This window comes from Melanerpes formicivorus, unplaced genomic scaffold (assembly GCF_026170545.1).
Source record: "Melanerpes formicivorus ecotype bairdi unplaced genomic scaffold, bMelFor1.0.p_v2 SCAF_38, whole genome shotgun sequence".
Taxonomy (NCBI): domain Eukaryota; kingdom Metazoa; phylum Chordata; class Aves; order Piciformes; family Picidae; genus Melanerpes; species Melanerpes formicivorus.
The window spans coordinates 2,869,011-2,878,528 of record NW_027142390.1 but is presented as its reverse complement, the minus strand read 5'-3'; positions in this window follow the sequence as shown (position 1 = coordinate 2,878,528).

Genomic DNA, 9,518 nt, shown 5'->3' with positions numbered 1-9,518 from the left:
GTCAGGTACCCCAGCAGGGAACAGCTCAAAGTTGTAATCTCAGCTCTCCCACAGCTGTGTTTCATCTGCTGCTCACTGAGCTGCAGAGATGTCAGTACTCTTTCAGCTGTAAGACAGAGGTGTTGAGTGGCCTGAAAGAGCTATGAGGTTCTAGAGTGGAGTAAAGCATCATTGTTATTGCTGGCTTTATAGATAAGAAAATGCCTGCTTGCAGTGAACAACAAAAACTTATTTCCCAGCTCTGAAGGTGATGTATAGGAAGAGCTACAGTGTTCAGCAATTATGGAACCTCATAAGGGTGAAATATTGGGCGTTCCTCAAGTTGTACTGCAGCTGCAAAGTGTGTCTTCTGAAGTATTAGGCATGCCAGCCAGCCTGGATGTAAATAATAAGCAGGTGCCTAGTTAGCATTTTAGAAGCAGAGGAAAGCCATTTGTCCAAGCGCCATCTTAGGTACTCACTTCCCAGCAGGACCTGGTTGGTTGTCCCTCTGCCTCCTCTGGAAATGCTTACTGTTTCATTTAGCTCTGAACAGGTTTCCTTTGTTCCACTTCAGACTGGTTTTTTTGAGAGAGGTTAAACTGTACTTCAGGTAGCAATGTGCCCTGGGAACAGAACACAATTTATTGAGAGTTTAAGAGCAATATTAAGCTGCAGCAGGTGTTTGCATCAAAACAACATAAAGTAGGGCTCCTAAAATCAAGATACTGACTCAAAATCTCTGCTCTTTACAAACATGCACACTTACTAAAACCACAGAAAGCTAGGGCTTTGAGCATAAGAGACATACATGCCCTGTTCTTTTATTTTTCCTGCTTTCCTTTTCCATTAAGTATGCTAAAGGTTTTCTTTTAAATTGCTGTTTAATTATGCACCACAGACACTGGAGCAGCAATGGAAGGCTCAGATATGGTTAGATCCCTGATAAAATAGGGGGGAGCCGACAGTGCCATTTCAGGGAGTTCGCTTGGATTGTTTTCTCCTGCTCCTTTCCTCCCCAGTGAATTTCATGTAATTAGGAATCAGTGCAGTGGGTGCACAGCCTGTTAGACTGATAGCACGAGTTCAGCTGTACCCTAAAAATAAACACATGCAGAAACACATTATTCTGACTGGCAGGCTGTTTGGTTTGAGGGAGGGAGCAGACATTGGGGACAGCAGATGAGCTGTGTTATTTTAATGGGGTTGGTTTTATCTGAGGCTCTATGGTAAGTCTGGAGGCCACTGTCATAAGCAGTATCCTTTCCCTATGTTCCAGAGGAATGGGGTTTCATGCAGGAAACAGTGCCTTTTCCAAGGAGCAAAGGAAGCTGTTCTTGCCTTGTTACAGATGGGACTAGATGTAAAGGATTTGCAGCAAGTGAGAAGGCCCTTTTTTCATTCCTCCCATGAGACCTACAGCCCTCAGGAGCATGATTTAGTTGCACAGTGGTCAAGAAATAAAGCAAATCTGGGAATATATAGTACTGTGCAATCTTTACCACCCCCTTCCCTCAAGTCTCAGCACTGATCACAGCAGAATAGTTTCTCCTCTTCTTTTTTTGGTGGTGTTTTTTTTTTTTCTCCTTTGCTTATGCTGTCAAACCTCCCATATCCCAAACCCTGTGTGCATAAAGCAGTACCCTGCTGGAGTCAATGAAAAGCTTCAGTGCACACAGCCACAAGAGACTCTCGGCAACATCTCCATTGTAAGCTCCGTTTTGCAGGGTGAAGAGACAAAAGTAAAAACTCAGGGGAGGAAAAGTGTTGGATTTATTTTAGTGCCACAGTGCTAGTACAGCTGTCAGTGCTGCTTGGAATTTGTGCCCATTAGAAAATATGATCTTTGTAAGATTTTATTGATCTTGCTTTGGTGACAGTGATTAATTGTATTTTCACCCCGAAATGTCAGCTCTGCTAACAAACCTGATTAGTTTTTTCCTTCTTTGCTATCATTCCTCTAATCTCTGGAGAGGATTCATGAGAGGAAACTGAAGGTGAGGGGGATTGGTATCAAGGACCATACTGCCACCATATGCAACTCCATTAACCCAATCAAGTTCCTTTATTATTAGCTCTTACTGTGGTATCACTCTGCATCTGCTAAACAGGGGACATCTGTGCTGGATTTTTGTATGGATGATAGAAAGGGGTTTCTTATTTCAAAGAATTCAGTGCCTAATGAGCTGTGCATGGGGATATTATCAAGCTATATACAAAGGCTATTAGGTCTACACTGCTTGGAGACTGAAGTAGTCAAAGCTTTTAGAGGAATGCATGCAAATGCTGTGTTTGTTTCAGAAGGGTTCTTCTGGATTTCATTTCTTGTGCAGGAGGCGATTACCTTCTAATCGCTAATCAAACAAGAGGTGATGCAATAGCAACACATCATCTGTATGCCTCCTGCTTGCCCCTGCTAATTGGTGTGCTGAAGTGTAGTCTCTGATGGTCTGTCCTTAAGTGTTAAAGCTGAAGGAAGCTGCAGCTCAGCAATGGCCTTCAGCTCAGAGCAGGTAATTCATCAGAATTGCTTATCTCCGGCTGTAATTGGGGGAAAGAAAAAGAAGCCTTTTTAAAAGTTTGAGCACAGAGCTGTGTGGTATTTAGCTGACTGCCTTCTTTTTGGAGCCTAAGGTAAACTGAGGTACCTGAATATTTTTGTGGGCTGTCTTAAAACACCTGGGAAAAAATAAACGTGGTGTGTGTTGCTGATCTGCCTGTCAGTCTTTGAGCAGTCAGGGGTCTTGCAGCTAAATTGTTACGAAAGCTGAATGCTGCCGAGAGTGAGGCTGGCTTTGGAGTGAGGGATTCTCCAATCACCAGCTGGGATGTGGGATTCCCAAAGAAGGGAACACAGCTGTTATCAAAAGAAATTACTTCCCTCTAAATTTTCCCTTTCGTCTGGAGGGAGGAAAAAAAAATACTTCCAGGAAGAAGGAAATCTGAGTTTCTGCTGCCTCTGAAGCAGAGAGAATTTCTGGGATGTAGTTTGAGAGAACCAATCAATAAGTAAAATGAGTAAAAATTAAACTGGAGGCTATGCCCATCAGATAATGGGAACGTTCTGTGGCTCAGTCTGTCTGCTGCTGACACAGTATTGCTGTCTACCAGCGTGTCAGTGGTGTTGGACAGTATTAATGTGTCGACAGGGTAATGTGCATATCTGCCTCCCCACAGCCACACTCGGGGGTGTGCCTCTTAAGTCGAGCCTACTGTTTTATCACTGTTTGCCTGTGGGCCTTAGTGAGCAAACACAATGTGCTGAGGTCAGAATTAACAGCCTGCAGCAGAGGCTGTGTCCTCAGCAGAGATTTTTCTCATGACCTGATGATGAACTTTTGCATCCTAGTAGATTTGCACGTGCCAGGGTGGATTCTTCATAAATGTTTCCATTTTGTGTGCATTCCTAAAGGATGGGTGTGTGTTGTTTACTAGTAGGTGTGCAAAACTGCTGCTGATTCCATGTCAAAATATTCATTTCAGATACATCTTTGGAAACTGAAGGGGCAACCCTGGAAATATTTGTGTAGCAATTACTCATGGAAGTTCAGTAGCTCAACATGTCAGAAATTAATTTGGTGGAATGTGTATGTGATCAGTCTGGATGCTGATGCTATCTTGGTTGCTTCCCTTCACTTTTACTGCTTCGTTTTCATGCAGAGTGTACAAGTGGAACATGGAGTTAATGAAGGTTGGGGTTTGTTTTTTGGAGGACAGGTATCACAGAATCACCAAGGTTGGAAGAGACCTCAAAGATCATAGGGTCCAAGCTGTCACCACAGACCTCATGGCTAGACCATGGCACCAAGTGCCACATCCAATCCCCTCTTGAACACCTCCAGGGATGGTGACTCCACCACCTCCCTAGGCAGCACATTCCAATGACGAATGACTCGCTCGGTGAAGAACTTTCTCCTCACCACGAGCCTAAACTTCCCCTGGCACAGCTTGAGACTGTGTCCTCTTGTTCTGGTGCTGGTTGCCTGGGAGAAGAGATCAACCTCTTCCTGGCTACAACCACCTTTCAGGTAGTTGTAGAGGGCAATAAGGTCACCCCTGAGCCTCCTCTTCTCCAGGCTAAACAATCCCAGCTCCCTCAGCCTCTCCTCACAGGGCTGTGCTCAAGGCCTCTCCCCAGCCTTGTTGCCCTTCTCTGGACACATTCAAGTGTCTCGATGCCCTTCCTATACTGAAGGGCCCAGAACTGGACACAGGACTCAAGGTGTGGCCTAAGCAATGCAGAGCACAGGGCATAGTGACCTCCCTGCTCCTGCTTGCCACACTATTCCTAATGCAGGCCAGGATGCTGTTGGCTGTCTTGGCCACCTGGGCACACTGCTGGCTCATGTTTGGGCAGCTGTCACTCAGCACCCCCAGGTCCCTCTCTGTTTGGGAGCTCTCCAGCCACTCTGACCCCAGCCTATCTAACTGCAGGGAAACAAAACATCTGTGCAATGTATATCACATATCTGTGTCTGTCCCTAATGGCTACAGTCTTGGATTCCTGGAAACGGTTGAATGCTATTGAGCCTTTATTGCTTCTAAGATCCTGGGTTGATACTTGGAAACAGTGAGCTATAGCACCACTGATCCAGTTTTGCTTTCTGTGCACTGCAGCTTTAAATTGCTAAAAAGTCAAGGCAGCATCTTAAGATAAGAAGCGAGTGCAGACTCCACTTCCTGGAGCCTTTGCTTTTGTTCTTTCTTGATTTTAGTCTAAAATAAGTAATTCAGAATAAAAGCCTATTTTTGCTCTGTGTGGGTGGAAGAAGCTTACCTCCCTCAGTTCTCCTCCTGTTCACATCATCATGGTGTATGTACGCTCAGTGGTGGTATCTGGGAGATACCAGGTAAAACCTTCAATTATTTTGATCTACTAGTCCTGTGTTAAAAGTCAGGATAAAAGTTCCTCTGCAAAATATGGACATTTTAGTTTGTTTGCAGCATTGTGCTCTCCATCCCTCAGCATTTTGTAAATGTAACCAGCATGAAGGGCTCATCAGAACCATTGCATGAAGATCACGCTTGCTGTAGAATGGACGTGAAGCACAGGGGCTTAGGTAGTGTGCTATGGGCAGCTGAGGGGGCAAGGGGAATTTCTAGAGTACACAGAGAAAATAGTTAGAGAAACAGGAAACAGAGCTGATGAGGTAATTTCTTCCTTTCCTTCTTCTCCCCAAGGCAGGATTTGTAATACTTAAACATCTTTTGACAGATGACTGTTTAGCCTGTTCAGAAAAATTCAAATGATGGAGGCTCCATGACTTCCCAAGGCAATCTACTCCAGTGCTCAGCTGTCCTAACCATTATTCATGTTTAATTTATGGAGGACACAAAGCCTGACATTGTTTCCATACTAAGAGGAGGGGACATCTAGAAAGTACAGGACCTTCAGTTTCAGTGGGCTGGTTCTCCTGTGATGTGACGATTCCTTCCCAGCGCATGCTGCCTTGTGGCATAGGTGGAGAACTTGGAAGGAAGCAGCTGCTAAATCCAGAGCTGCTTGCAAGGCTGAGGACTCAAGAGCCCACCTCTTTGTGGTGTGAAATCAGACCATGTGTGTCAACACATTCCTTGTTGTCCCAGGAATCCTATGTAGCTAGAACTTACAAATTATGTCCATTTTAGGGAGGATTTCTGGATGTGTGCAGAACATATGCAATGAATAAACACTGGAGATCTTCTTGAGGATGGGACAGCAGCATATGAAGAGCAACCACAGCTGCAGGGATACTTATCAAACAAAATTATTTCCCTCTAATTTCTGCATTGCATCAGGATATGCATGCAGGGAGGGGAGGGAGAAGCAGAGAGGATAGAACGGGAAAGTGTGCTAGAAGGTCTGAAAAATATTAAAAGCATTCACATGAGGAAGAGGCAAAGCTGCATAGGAAGGGATTTGGAGTGCTGGTAGCTGTATGCTGTTGTCAAAGTAGAAATACAGAAGCTCAGTACAATTTGTGTCTGTGTCAGTTCCCCTCTGCAGAAGTGCTGCTAAGTGAACTGGAAGTGCTGATGTGGTAAGCTGTCACACAGGGCATGTTTCAGCCATGAGTTCTAATTCATGTTGCATTTGTGTAGGATTCTCAGCAAGTTGCTCCAACGTGGTTCTTCTGGACCAGCAGCCAATAGCTTGTCCTGCGGGGCAGAAGCTATTGTGCCATTCCTTTTCCACACTCAGTGCTGCCCCCAGACAAACAAAGAGGAATGACATGTCTGGTTTTTCCCTAGTGAAACTGAGAAGAAAATCTGCAGGTCTAGGAAGGTGTGCTCTTAGGGTTGCAGTGTTGCAATCAAAGGGGTAGTCAGGGCTGTTGACACAGCTGGGATGGAAAAAGGTGCAGGCCACGCAGCCTCGCTCTTGGGATGGTTGGATATCTCAAAGATCAGCTAAGTGTCTTTGCACAATGGCCATCTGAATGCATTCAGATTCTGGGCTACCCTGCATACCTGGTTTTGTGCTTTGTGGCAAGGTGTTACTGGAGACTTGGAATCTGAAGCATGTAAAGCCACCTGAGACCCTGGCTGAGACTATTGTTTTTTCTCCTAGATGCAGACAGGCTTCTCCTGTTGCCACTTGTGCTTAGTGTATGTCCCCAAACATCCTTTTTCAGGTGGCCTGAGAGCTCTCCCTAGCCAGTACTTCTGTTTCTCTTCTTGGAAGAAGAATGGACATCCCTGCCTTCTGCCCCTCCTGTAGCTTCTGCAAAGTAGGTCCTGAATGAGGAGCAGCTGAGAGCTGGGTGACAGCACCCTTTCTGACAGCCATTCCCCTAATTGATTCCTGCCATTTTTCACTAGCCAATAGTTCTCAGCCCTCAAAATGTTGTTATCAGAATTTTAACTGATGACTGTTACATTTTACTGTTGCATTTGGTTTGGATCTGCTGCAACTGAAATCTGACTTCCTCCACCGGTCATTACAATGCCATCTGCTGGCAGGGATCCCAGAGCACTGCCTCGGCCAGCCTCTGGATTGGGCTCCCTGAGGTCTCTGTGGCAGAAACAGATAAGATCTTCCCTCAGCTCTCATGCTGTCTGATATTTCAGTGCATCAGTAGTATTTTAATTAAAATAGCAGAGCAGAGTAAATCTAATGGCTGTCTCTAGGTTATACAAACAGCTTAGACCTGAGCACATTTGTAGGTACAAAAGGGTTAACTGGCCATGCTTTCATGCTTGCATGGAAAAAGAATGACACCTTCTTCTTTATCAGCCATTTTGGTGCTGTCTTTTTTTAATCATTCCAGGCTTTGAACTCCTGTTCTGAAAGAGTCTCTGTCTCTTCATCTTCAGTGACTGCCAGGTCTGGAGGCCTAATCAATGCAGGTTATTGATAGCAAATCAATTAATGCAGACAAAGGATCAAAATTAAGGAGCTTTCACTAAATTAATAAGTGATTCCAAGTCTTTTAACAGAGTGCCTCAGATAAGGGCAGCTGAGTCTTCTGGGACAGCAGCTTCCAGTCCTGTGTTTCCAAAGACAATCAGCTGGAAAGAGACAGCTCTGCTTTTACTTCCTTTTTTTCCCCCCTCCTATTTAAATAACTTGTTTTGTTCAATAGAAAGTGCTTAAAATGTGAATCTGGAAAGGCTGCCAGGAAGCAGGTCCTAACTGAAAAGAGCAGATTTATCTGCATAAGGATGTCATGGTTCTGGTCAACTGATTGAGGGAGAACCAGTTATTTCAAAAGCCAGATCTGTTCTGTGTAAGATAGTATCTAACACCAGAGTTAAGCTTCATTTCAATAGCAGATGTATTTGAAATTGGACTAAAGGTGTCCTTAGAAGCAACTAGATGTAGAAGAGCCTAGGATGATTTGGAGTTCCTGCCAGTCCCAGAACTTCTGCCCTATGGTGTGCCCTCCTGTGAGAAAGTGGGTCAGGCTCAAGCTAAACTTCTTGCTGTTAGTTTTCCTGCCCTGTTGGAAGGGTCATACAAGATGTCTGATGCTCCTAGTACAAACATCCTAGCACCATGGCCCTCTGTCTCTCTGAGGGGGTTGGATGTCTGTAGGCTGGCAGCTCCCTGCCAGTTACCATAGCTTTTTCCACCTTCTCTCCTGCCTTGACCAACAGTGCCATGCAGGAGGAAGAGAGCATCTCTGTCAGTTTCTGCCTGACATCTCCTTCTGTTTTCCTGCTTAAGAAGGGCCTGCCTTTGACATACCAGAAACTTTCCTGCTGTGGCAGGAGTTAACAGGGATGGAGCTGGGGCTGGGCAGCTGATTACAGGAATGCAAGTACAGTGTATAGTTTGCTGAAGATGGAGTGGCACAAGGCTCCCCTTGCAGCATGTGGGAGACACTGACTCTCTGGGCTTTCATCAGGTCTACAAACCACCAGTGCTTGGTACAATCTGCATGAGGCCACGGGACTATAATGAAGGGGTCCAGTAGCCTGGCTGCTCTTGATCCCATGATGCCAGGGAAAATTCTGGATTAAATTCTTACAGGTTTGGGTTGTATGGCTAATTACAAGTCATTGTGCACTACAGAATATTTTCTGTATGCTCTGTGGAGGATTCTTTGTAACAGAAATAGCTGCAGCTTCCAAAAACTTCTGACTAGAAGCTTATGCTATGGGTGCTAATATTTGGAGGAATATGCAGGGATTTACAAATGCAGCCCTTCTTGCTGCTGAGTTGTACCTGAATTCTCAATTTATTGGGTCAAGTTTCATGCAATCAAATGATCATTTTTTCGTGCTACACTGTCTACTGATCTCTGCCTGGCTGCATGTTGCCACCCATTGCCTGTTCTACTGCTGGCACTCAAATCCAGTCTGTTCTCTTCATCTGTCTGCCTCTGGACTTCAAACAGCAACACAGCTGATGTTTGTTGATCTAATCCACTGGTGACAATCTGCTCCTGCCAAAGAGTTATGGAGCTGGACCCATAGCATGGAGGCCAGCAGACATTGTAGTTGGCATTGCAGCTCAAGGTCACATCTGAGAGAAGGACTAGGTTTAACTTATCACCCCAAATTGAAGGAGTGAGTTATAATACTGTGAAAAGTGGTTCTCTCAGGCTAGAGTGCTGCTTGCTGTTTGTTTCTGTGACTGTCATAGCTATACTGCATCTTGCTTCAGGCAGGGCTTGCAGCCCTTAGATGTGCTATGCTTTGCCTTTCTTCCCCCACTTTCAATTTCCTCCTCCAAACGCCTGCGCTGACTGCGGTTCTCTGCAGCCGCAAGTCTCTAACTGCTTAACCTAGAAATTCATTGCTGAAAAGATCTGACATCATAACACCCTGGAAAAGACTCCTCTCTCCCCCTCCCCTCCTCTCTGGTCCTCCTCTCTTCTTTTCCCAGGATATATGAAAAGCTGTAACTACCAAATCAAAATCTATTTGATTTTTGTACTCCCTTGATAACCGGGCAGCTGATCTCTATCACCCCAGCTAAGGCTTATCTGCTGCCTCCAGCCTCCCTGCTGCAGCAATTGGCTCCTGCGGGGACAGCGCTGGGTTAGAAAGTGAGACTGATAGCGTGGCCAGGGCCTTTTGCTTTCTAACTGTGACCATTGTTGGCAAGGTGT